The sequence below is a fragment of the Bos mutus genome, chromosome 5, assembly GCF_027580195.1.
Source record: "Bos mutus isolate GX-2022 chromosome 5, NWIPB_WYAK_1.1, whole genome shotgun sequence".
Taxonomy (NCBI): domain Eukaryota; kingdom Metazoa; phylum Chordata; class Mammalia; order Artiodactyla; family Bovidae; genus Bos; species Bos mutus.
This window is the reverse complement of record NC_091621.1, coordinates 43741949-43754070: the sequence shown is the minus strand read 5'-3', so window position 1 is coordinate 43754070 and position 12122 is coordinate 43741949. Positions and strand designations below refer to the sequence as shown.

Sequence of the window (12122 nt, the reverse complement as noted above, 5' to 3'; positions counted from 1 at the left end):
AACTTTATGCCTCTGGGCTTTTGCACATGTCAGTTCAGTCAGTTCAGTCTCTCAGTGGTATCCGACTCTTTGCAACCCCATGGACTGTAGCACATCAGGCTTCCCAGCCCATCACCAAATCCCGGAGCTTGCTCAAACTGTGTCCATCAAGTCGGTGATGCCATCCAATCATCTCATCCTCTGTCGTCCTCTTCTCCTCCTGCCACTTTCAGTCTTTCCCAGCATCAGGGTCTTTCCCAATGAGTCAGTTCTTTGCATCAGGTGGCCAAAGTATTGGAACTTCAGCATCAGTCCTTCCATGAATATTCAGGACTGATTTCATTTAGGATTTGCAAATGTAGCTCTCTACTTAGCATTTCTTCCTTCCTTTTTCCTCTTGGCTTGTCTTTCAGGTTTCAGCTGAAATGGTAACAAAAGATAACATTTATTGGGTAGGTACTGTGTGTCATGTTGTTCTTAGTGTATAAACTCATTTAATTCTCACTATAACTTCAAAAGGTAGATACTATTGTTGTTGTTGTTAGTTGCTAAGTTGTGTCTGATTCTTTAATCACCCCATGAACTATGGCCCACCAGGATCTTCTGTCCATGGGATTTCACAGGCAAGAGTACTGAAGTGGGTTGCCATTTCCTTCTCCAGGGGATCTTCCCAACCCAGGGATAGAACCCTTGTTTCCTGCATTGGCAGGCAGATTCTTTACCATTGAGCCACCAGGGAAGCCCCTTATAAGTAAGGAAAGAGAGGTTAAATAACCTACTCAGTATTTGAGTTAAAATTTAAACCCAGACCAATTGGGCACATGAATTACTGCTGCACTGTACATAAGCAGCATGATTATAGGAGACTTTTAACCCCACAGACTTAGGTTCCCCAGTTATTCATCTTGTAGCTAACTAAACTTATCCTTCATGGTGCTTAAATAATCATAATTAATTAGTGGTGGCATTATACACTTAATGATTCCTCCCTGTGAGATTCTAAACTCACTATATTTCCAGTTCCTAGCACAGTGCCTTACACACAAGTGGTGCTCATTAAATATTAAATGAATAGATACCTAACTAAAGAGCCTCTTGATGAAGGTGAAAGAGGAGAGTGAAAAAGCTGGCTTGAAACTCAGCATTCAAAAACTAAGATCATGGCACCTTGTCCCATCACTTCATGGCAAATAGATAAGGAAAAAGTAGAAACAGTGACAGATTTTATTTTCTTAGGATCCAAAATCACTGCAGTGACTGCAGCCATGAAATTAAAAGATGTTTGCTCCTTGGAAGAAAAGCTATGACAAACCTAGACAGCGTGTTCAAAAGCAGAGACATTACTTTGAGAACAAAGGGCTGTGTAGTCAAAGGTATGGTTTTTCCAGTAGTCATGTGTGGACGTGAGAGTTGGATCATAAAGAAGACTGAGCACTGAAGAACTACGCTTTTGAACTGTGGTGTTGGAGAAGACTCTTGAGAGTCCCTTGGACAGCAAGGAGATCCAACCAGTCCATCCTAAAGGAAATCAATCCTAAATATTCATTGGAAGGACTGATGCTGAAGCTGAAACTCCAATACTTTGGCCACCAGATAGGAAGAGCTGACTCATTGAAAATGACCCCAATGCTGGGAAAGATTAAGGGCAGGAGGAGAAGGGGACAACAGAGGAAGAGATGGCTGGATGACATGACTTATTCAATGTACATGAGTTTGAGCAAACTCGGGGAGATAGTGAAGGATAGGAAAGCCTGGTGCACTGCAGCCAATGGGGTCGCAAAGAGTTGGACATGACTTAGCAACTGAACAAGTACCTGAATATAAGGTAATATTTTTCTTCTCAGATTAATTCCTCAGGGGGGCTTCCCTGATCTTCCAATGGTTAAGAATCTGCCTTGCAAGGCAGGGGACACCGGTTCAGTCCCTGGTCTGGGCAGATCCCACATGCCACAGAGCAACTAAGCCCTTGCTGATCTTGCGCTCTAGTGCCCTTGAGCCACAGCTGCCGAAGCCTGCATGCCTAGAGACCGTGCTCCCGTGCTCTGCAACGAGAGTATCCCCCGCTTGCTGCAATTAGAGAAAGCATGCAAGAAGCAGCAAAGACCCAGCTCAGTTCAGTTGCTCAGTCCTGTCCAACTCTGTGACCCCATGGACTGCAACACACCAGGCCTCCCTGTCCATCACCAACCTCAGAGCTTGCTCAAACTCATGTCCATTAAGTTGAAGATGCCATTCAACCATCTCATTCTCTGTCATCCCCTTCTCCTCCTGCCTTCAATCTTTCCCAGCATCAGGGTCTTTTCCAATGAGTCAGCTCTTCCTATCAGATAGAAAAAGTTTTGGAGCTTCAGCATCAGTCCTTCCAATGAATATTCAGGACTGACTTCCTTTAGAATGGACTGGTTGGATCTCCTTGCAGTCCAAGGCACTCTCAAGAGTCTTCTCTAACACTGCAGTTCGAAAGCATCAGTTCCTTGGAGCTTTCTTTATAGTCCAACTCCCACATCCACACATGACTACTGGAAAAACCATAGCTTTGACTAGATGGACCTTTGTCAGCAAAGTAATTTCTCTGCTTTTTAATATGCTGTCTAGGTTGGTCATAACTTTTTTCCCAAGGAGCAAGTGTCTTTTAATTTCATATCTACAGTCACCATCTGCACTGATTTTGGAGCACAATAAAATAAAATCTGTCACTGTTTCCATTGTTTCTCCATCTATTTTCCATGGAGTGATGGGACTGGATGCCATGATCTTCGTTTTTTGAATGTTGAGTTTTAAGCCAGCTTTTTCACTCTCGTCTTTTACTTTCATCAAGAGACTCTTCAGTTCCCCTTCACTTTCTGCCATCAGGGTGGTATCATCTGCATATCTGAGGTTATTGATATTTCTCCCATCAATCTTGATTCCAGCTTATGCTTCATCCAGCTTGGCATTTCACATGATGTACTCTGCATAAAAGTTAAATAAGCATGGTGACAATATACAGTCTTGACAAACTCCTTTCCCAAATTGGAACCAGTCTATTGTTCCGTGTCCACAGACCCAGCGTAGTAAAAAATGTAAACAAATAAATAATTTAAAATATAATAATTCCTCTGAAAGGAAGTTTCCTTATATTTCTTGTTCTTACAAAGTGTCCTATTGTAGGTCCATAATGTCCAGTATATATATATATATATGATATTTTGTTTTGCTTGGGAGGATGCAACCTGATACAACCTCAGTCAGTGCTAGTTCTGCAAGGTTATAGAGGTCATTGGATGGAATCACTTAAAAATACAGGAGTGGGAGTTCCCTGGTGGTCCAGTGGTTAGGACTTGACACTTTCACTGCTGTGGCCTAGGTTCAGTCCCTAATCAGGGAACTAAGATTCCTGCAAGCTGCAAGTGGGGCAGTGTCACCAGAAAAAAAAGCCAAAAAAATTAACACAGATTTAATGAATTATCCTGGGGTTAGGACCTCACAGTTTTAAGTTTTCGATGTTGTTGCTAATAAGTCTTTGAAAGCAACAGAAAGAAATAAAAAGCAACAGGACTTTCCTTGTGGTCCAGTGGTTGAGAATCTGCCTGGCAATGTAGAGTACATGCATTCAAGCCCAGGTCTGGGAAGATTCCACATGCCATGGGGAACTTAAGCCCTCAAGCCTGCAAACTGCAACTACTGAGTCCGTGTGAGCTAGAGCCCATGCTCTGCCATACGAGAAGCCGCTTCAGTGAGAAGCCCGTGCACTGTAACTAGAGAGCAGCCCCCACTCACCACAACTAGAGAAAACTCGTGCAAAGCAGCAAAGACCCAGCCAAAAAAAAAAAAAAAATAAAAGTTTTCTAAGAAAGCTCAGGATTAGTAGAGATGGTTGACATTCAAAAATAATTATGTTCTCATGTAATAGATGTAACAGAGAAACGTCAAGGTACAATGAAAGTTAAAGGAAGGAGTAGTAAATTGCTAAATTCTGGTGGTGACAAGGTCATCCATGAAGACTGTCTTTTTTGAGGAACAGGAGAAGCTCATTCCCAGTGGTTGATGAAGGGAAGGAGAGAAAAGAAGGGCATCTACTAAATTTTATATGTTTATATGTATTTATGGGACTTCCCTGGTGGCTCAGTTGGTAAAGAATTTGCCTGCCAAGCAGGAGACCCAGGTTCAATCCCTGGGTTAGGAAGATCCCCTGGAGAAGGAAATGGCAACCCATTCCAGCATTCCTGCCTGGGAAATCCCATGGACAGATGAGCCTGGCAGGATACAGTTCATGGAGTTGCAAGAATTAGACATGACTTATTAACTAAACCACCACCATGTATATTTATAGAATAGTTTTGAAAACTATATATAGTGAATACCATTAGCCTCTGACCCACCCCTTTCATTCTAGTTGTTAATCTTCATGTCCCAAAATGCTTAACTCCTGTTGCACAAAGATATCCAATACAGTGCCCATCTCAGACTTTCCTGAATTGGGGTTTGGGGCCAGGGGGGAGTCTGAGAGTATCCAGAAGAGGCCTGGGAAGGTGTGTGGTGTGGTCTGACATCAACAGCCAAAGATACATCTTGTCCTCTGGTCTCACCATGAAGAGAGTAAGAATTGAACCACATAGTGGAAGGTAAATTGGAGATTGACTGGCAGACAATGGAGGAAAGACTTTCTGAGAAGAGGGAATAGATTATGTGAAGACCAAAGGCTGAAGCTTCAGGGAAAGAAAAATCTCTTTTGCTAGTGTTTCAGCAAAATGAGTGAGTGAGTGGCCTCACTCAGAAATGAGTGAGTGGCCTTTGTCACCACATACTTGTTGTGGCAGTCCAAACTCGGGTTGGAAAAGAATTTCCAGACATAGAGTATTGCAGAAAGGACTGAATTTATTAAGAACAAAGAGCAGAGATAATGTGGGTGCTGCAAGCACTGCAGGCCGACCTCCTGACAGGCCAGGAAGAGCTGATGGCATGCTGTTAGAACGGTGGGTCAGCTCAAGGGAGACCTGACCCAGGGGAGAACAGAGTTCATTTCTGGGAGATACTGTTAGAACAGCAAGCCAGCTCAAGGGAGAGCTGACACTTTTCGTGGGTTAGTAGCCAATTTTTGTAGTTTCAAGACAGAGAAAATTCCTGCTGGAAGGGTGGCGTTAGGTGATTGGTTAGGATGCTATACGGTGAGTACAGGGGTGGGTATTTTTGCCTCATTTAAGATCAGGAAGCTGACCTGTAAAAAGCAAGTGGGCTTTTGGCAATGGTTGCAATGGGGCTCAGTCAGTTCCAGGGACCTTAGTACTGGGCTTTGCTTCTGTGCCTTTGGTGTGACTCTGGTGTGGGACTCCATAATACCAGCCCAAGAGGCCTGCAAGACTTAAGCAATCTTGGTTATTTTTGAGCTATTACTACTAACAAACACTCATAGCTGGACTTGTCCTTCAAAAAACTAAACAAGGCTAATCGCTCTCTTGACTACATATGAGTTGTACTCTGCACCTGGCTTTCTTCTCTCCCCTATATTCTCTTGTAGCACTCTACATTTCAAAAAAGATTATGAGCTGGTAGCTTTAGTGACACCAGACCCCAGCTGCTGAGTTGCCGGATGCCAGCTGTGGCCATTTTGAAACTTTGCCAAAAAAAAAAAAGAAGCAAGACCTTCAGGAGGATAAAAAACCTCTCCCTGTTACTAAGAGAAGGGGGCACCGTCTCCAAACTCCAAACTCTGTCTCTGTATTTCTATTCAGCATCAGTGGACAGGGAGACAATATTTTGGCAACACTAGTACAGATAATAGACACAGTGATTTGCTGCCTCTAGATACTAGTTTATTGAGTTTGACAGGCTGATTTCGGGCAGATTATTCTTCTTCAGGCACTGGAAAAAAGAATCGCAGGATAAAAGAATTTTAATAACCAGTGGTTAATGCAACTTTATGATACTCAGAGCAAGATTAAAAATTCATAATTCCATTTATTTTTTCTTACGTGTTAAAAATTTTTCAAGGAAAAGAACAAAGAATATTATAATATTCATCAATATATCCACCACCCAAAATGAGTAAATGGTATCATATCTATTTTTTCCTCCCAAGTCCTACTTCTTTTCCTTCCTTTAGGTATCCCTTTTATATCAGTCTACTTCTAATGCTTTAAAAAAAATACATGTACTATATACTACTTGTGGTATATAGTATGTATATATAGATACATACTTGTGGATATATACTATATAGTATTTTTAAATGTTTGTAAAATTCATATAATTTGTTTAGTGTGACATTTTTGTTTTGTTTCCCTCAATTCTGTCTTCAAAATTCATCCACATAGACCAAGCTCATTAATTGTAGCTGCTGTGTGGTGTTCCATCACATAAATACACTCCAATTTGTTTATTTGCTGCCAATAGACATGTACTTCATTTTCAATGTTTCATTATTACAAACTCTAAATTACAGGGAACAGGCTTTAACATGTCTTCTTGTTTTTATTAATGAGAGTTTCTCTTAAACAGTGTTTTCAGAATGTTTTTCTATGTAACTGTAACTCATAGTGAGAAACATCTTTATATCAAGACCCTGCTCATGTATGAAATAAATGTTTAATAAGATGATACCTACTTTTGCTACATGCACTCTATTTTCTGTTCTATTCCTTTTTTGTAAAATGCTGAATGTATCCAATAAATTTATTCATGACCTACTAATGGATTGAAAAATACTGCTGTAAGGCAGCAGATTTTCTGGTTCCAAATATATGTGCATTTTCAACTTCAGTAAATATGTATTGTCAAGTTGCTCTCCAAAGTGATTGTGTCTGTTTTACAGGATATGAGACTCCTAGTTTCTTCACATCATCGCCAACACTTAAAATGGTCAGACTTTTAGGTTATTGTGAATCCAATAGATGTGAAATGAATCTCATTGTTGATTTTGCATTTTCCCGATTACTAGCGAGGTAGAGTAAGTTTTTCTATATATTATTGGTTATTTGGAATTCTTCTTCTGGAAATTATTCATGCCTTTGTCCATTTTTCTATTGGGTTGTTTATCATCTCTATTATTGTTGTTGTTGCTGGTTTGTAGGAATCCTGTACATATACCCATCTTTTTCTAATATATTTGTATGTTGCAGATAACTTCTCCCCATTCCCTGTCATTTATATTTTAACCTTAAGATGTCTTTTATGTAGGAGGTTTTAAATTTGTTATAATAAATTTTATCAAAATTGCCCTTTTTTTATAATTTGATGTAAGAAATTAGATTATGAGTATATTCTTTTTTTTCCAGATAATTTTGAAGGTTTTGTTTTACAACTTTAGGTCTTTCACTCACCTAGAGTTTATTTTGCCTGTGCTTTTTCTGTCTTCTGAAACTTTTAGTGCTCACCGTTTGATTGTTCACCACATTTCTCTCTAGTGTGAAGTCTCTGACACTCTAGCCATCTTATCTCCTCCCTCTGAGTCTTTCTCTTAGAAACAGTAGAATGGGAACATAAGTGAGGATCCAGGTTTAGAACACTAGCTCTTTGAAAGACTGTAAAGAAGAAGTGGCAAAGCTGAGGTAAAAGGAGACATCCAGAGGCATCCCTGCAAAAGATGATACACTGACTTACACTGGGTGGCCCCTTCTTCACCCTTCACACCAGGACTAGGAACCCAAGATGCCTGCAAGAAGAATTATGCTTGTGGGGAGAAAGAAGTGTTTCAGAGGACAGGCCCTGAAAGAAAGGATGTGTAGACTTGAGACAGGATCCTATGTTCTATGACTTTTTAAAAAGACTTTTTGTTTTGTATTGGGATATAGCCAATTAAGGCTTTCCATGTAGCTCAGCTGGTAAAGAATCTGCCTGCAATGCGGGAGACCTGGGTTCTCTCTCTGGTTTGGGAAGATCCCCTGGAGAAGGGAAAGGCTACCTACTCTAGTATTCTGGCCTGGAGAATTCATGGACTGTATAGTCCATGGGGTCACAGAGTCAGACAGGATTGAGCAACTTTCACGTAGCCGATTAACAGTGTTGTAATAGTTTTAGGTGAACAACAAAGGGACTCAGCTATACATACACACATATGTGTATCTCCATTCTCCTCCAGTTATGTCCTAAAGCCCGTCTACATCTACTTTCTTATTTTATCTCTCTCCCCTACCTTCAAACCCTGTGAGATTTTTTTTGTCTTGGACTAGAAGACTGTGAAAGTGAAGCATATAGAGTCACATAGAAGTTTTTGGTGAATTTAAGGAAGATCCAGGTCTCCTATCATCAAACTAGAAGGTTTCAGGCAAGCCCAGCTTGAAACCAAGTTGTGAGAGAAGACTTGTAAGAGAGGAGCAGTATCCCAAAATTATAAGAAGTAACCTTCCATTTCTAGTGTAATCTTGGCAGTCAAAATCATCAAAAAGCCTTTATTGGGGCCTCCTTGCAATGAGCAATTAAGGTAGACACTGAAATAAATTTAGAATGTATTGCTCACAAACACAGTCTAAGAATTCACGCTCTATGAAAATTAATATAAGCAGATAAGCAAAGAACATATCTATATGACAATAAAGAAGATGTGGACCAATGGACAGTAAAGTATTAACATCAAACATGTCAGAAGTCACTGCAATTCAAGGAAAAGAGCCTTTCTGGGAGAAGAGCAGAGCCTGGTAGGTGATGAGGGTTCAAGTTCAGGGAAACTACCGAACAATTAGGGAGGGCAGGTCTCTTGCCTTCTGACTTCTTCCACTCCCTTCTACCCATCACACACATGCCCCACCCCAAACTGTTCCTCTTCACGGCAACATAACCCTTGCCAAGGCTCAAGATCAGAGGAAGTTTTACTTTGTATTAGTCTTTGATTCTGAATTAGGGACCTTTACCCAGCATCAGTGGGAACCACCCTCAGGAGCCACTTTGTGCTCCCTGGCACGTCCACAGCAATTAGGGCAAAAGGACAGAGGTAAGGACTCCTGGAGGGAAGGTCTCCCCACCCTACTTTGGCAGGGTCACCCGGGATCTCTACCATCAGCCTTGATACTCACTGTGGCACATGGCTCATTACTCCACCTGCCCCATTCACTGAGCTTCTCCTGCCTTTGGTTTCTGTGGGGAAATGGAAGCCCTTGTTCCAAGGTATTCTCAGGGCAGGCACCTCTGCACATTCAGTGAGATTCGTCGGTGTCTCACATAGCTGAATCAATATTAGAAAGACTCCAAGGATTTCGCAGTTTAATATCACTCTCAGAATATCACTGTCAAATGTTCTAATGTAGGAAAATAAAGGACTAATATGTTCACATATACATGCAAATATATATGTTACTAAGTGTACATGCATTGCTCAGGTGGAAGTCATTGGCTCTGTCTCAGGGTCTTCACACTCTCTTTTCCCTCTTCCTGGAAGTTCTCCTCCAGATAGTTATTCCTGTGACTTGCTCTCTCACTTCAGTCAGGTTTATCCTTCAAAGTGAGGTTTTCCTAACCAGTCCCTCTAAAACAGTCCTTATCTCCCACCTCTGGCTCTTACTGCTTCTTACCATGCTCTTTAAATTTATTTTTGAAATAGAATTTATCATTGCCTGACATATACTTACTGACTTATTATCTTTACCCATGTCCCAGAATGTAAGTTCCCCGAGAGCAGGAATTTTGTATGTCTTTTTTGTTTGTTTAAAGATTTTTTTTAATGTGGACCATTTTTAAAGTCTTTATTGAACTTGTTACAGTATGGCTTCTGTTTCTGTTGTTGTTGTTCAGTCACTAAGTCCTGTCCCACTCTTTGCGAGCCTTCTAGCACACCAGGCTCCTCTGTCATCCAGTATCTCCCTGAGTTTGCTCAAATTCATGTCCGGTGATGCTATCTAACCATTTCATCCTCTGCTGCCCTCTTTTCCTTCTGCTTCTGTTTTATGTTTTTTTTTTTTTTTTTGGCCATACGGCGTGTGGGATCTTAGCTCCCTGACCAGGGATTGAACCCACACAGCCTGCATTGGAAGACGAAGTCTTAACCTCTGAACCACCAGGGAAGTCCCGTATGTCTTAACTGCTGCTATTTTCCAGTGTCCAGAACAGTATCTGGCACAGAGTAGATCCTCAGTGCTGTATTATATGAATGAAATGAAATGGAACAAATATGTGTTTGTGTGTCCTTATTCTAATGTTGTTTGGTGACATTAAACAGAAGAGACTGAGATGTCTTTCTAAACTAATCCTATTCAGCTTTGAAAACTTGGTCATTCTGAACCGCTGACCCTACCTCTTGAGAAGACTCCTCCCCAACCTCTTTTTAGTACAGGTGACTCACCCTCTAACTCCAAGGGTCAGCTTATATCTTAGGTACCCCTGACCACTATTTTTGGTTTAAGATACGGCTCATAACCCAAGATAGGTGTCAGAGCCCTCCCTGAGATTTTTGCTGGAACAATAAGGGAAAAGATATCTATCTGCTAGTGGTGAGGATTCCATCAGCCCAGAGCAGATGGTGCTTCCACCATGCAGGCAGAACCTGTCTGAGAATAAACCATGCTGGGACTGAAGTAGAGCCCAGAGTGAGAGGGAGTTAGTAAAAAGAGACTAGTGGATGGTGGCTTGGTTGATATTATCTGAGTCCCCAGATGAAGCCCTGTCCAAATTCACTGTACCATTGGGTTATGTGTGTGATTTATGTCTCTTTGAGCATGGTTTGAATTGGGTTTCTATCATGAATAAGCAGAAACCAAAACAAGGGAATTTGCTGGCGGTGCAGTTGTTAGGACTCAGTGCTGTCACTACTGGGGCCTGGGTGCAATCCTTGGTCAGGACACTAAGATTTCTGCAAAACTCAAGGTGCAGCCAAAAAAAAAAAAAAAAAAATCTAATGCCCATTTAGCTGTATAATTTATATTACATCAATTTTCATTTGTTTACTAAATGGCACATGCAGGTTTTTACCTAAAACTTTTGAACGTTTCTATAGCTTACAAAATAATCTTGTATATATGACCACTTAATTTTAGCACAAGTATGTGAGGTTGGGTATAGATGATTCTTTTGGTTGGCTAGACTGAAGATCAGAGAAATCAAGCCATTTACCCAATAACAAACAGCTAATAAATGTCAGAGCAAGAACTCTAAGTAGGTCTTTGGCTCTATTCTATGGCTTCTCAACTACTTAAGTAACTGTAGACTTTCTTTCCGAATTTCTTTTATGTTTCTCTATTTTTAAAAATTAAAAATTTTTTTTTTTTAACCACGTTGGGTGGCTTGTGAGATCTTAGCTTCCCAACCAAGGATTGAACCCACACCTTTGGCAGTGAAAGCACCAAGTCCTAACCACTGGACCACCAGGGAACATCCCCCACCTCCCCGCCTTTTATTTTTGTCTCTCTTAATAGAAGAGAAGCTCTCTTAGAGATAGGACCTTGCTCTTCACCTTGAGTCTTTTAATCCCTAGGGCAGCTCCCTGGAATAAGTGGGGCTCAGAGTGGAGGGTTCGCTCTCACTGAATGCAAGGGTAGAGTTTGCTAGGTCTAAGGAGTTTGTAATCGGCTGCTGAAATAATGCATATGGATCACGGTGGTGGTTTTCCTTTTTTTTTGACTGCCACAGTAAGAAAAATATTTTACATCAACCCAGTATACACACACATATTATTAAAATAAAGTTTCACAAAATAATACCTACTTTAGTGCTTGTGACATTCTCTGAGATCTCCTATTCCATTTTTTTAAACAAATTCTAATTGTGACACACTAAATTGATTTCATAATCCAATAATGTATTGAGACTGAGTTTGAAAAACATTGTTATAGGTTGCATACGTGTAAAGTCAAATCCAAGCTAAAGTTCACATCCCATGAGAGTCAGGAAAGGGTTTAAAAGGTGGGTGGCATTTGAGTTATATCTTGAAAAATGGACAAGATTTCAGTACTAGAAGCGCAGATGGAAGTAACAATAGGAGTCAAGGTGCAGGGTTAGGCAAGCTCAGGGTGTGTTTGGGATGGAGAGAATATGATATTCAACTGGAGTGAAAGGTTTGCATAGTGGAGAGGTGAGAGATGGGGTGGAAAGAAGGCTGGAACCATGGCATGGGAAACCTTGAATGTCAGATGAAAAATCTATTCTTTATTTAAATTTGATAATGTGGGCAAAACATCTTCCACAAGGCACTCAGTCAATCGTGCTCCCTTCCCCTTTCTTCTCCTTTACTCTGTAGGCAG

The 12122-nt window shown here is 40.8% G+C and overlaps 1 non-coding gene across 1 annotated transcript; it reads left to right on the top strand.

Moving 5' to 3' along the window:
- Positions 1-4072: 4072 nt before the first annotated feature.
- Positions 4073-4145, top strand: TRNAG-GCC (transfer RNA glycine (anticodon GCC)). Its single transcript has one exon. It is a non-coding gene; the product is annotated as a tRNA-Gly (tRNA).
- The last annotated feature ends 7977 nt before the right edge of the window (positions 4146-12122 follow it).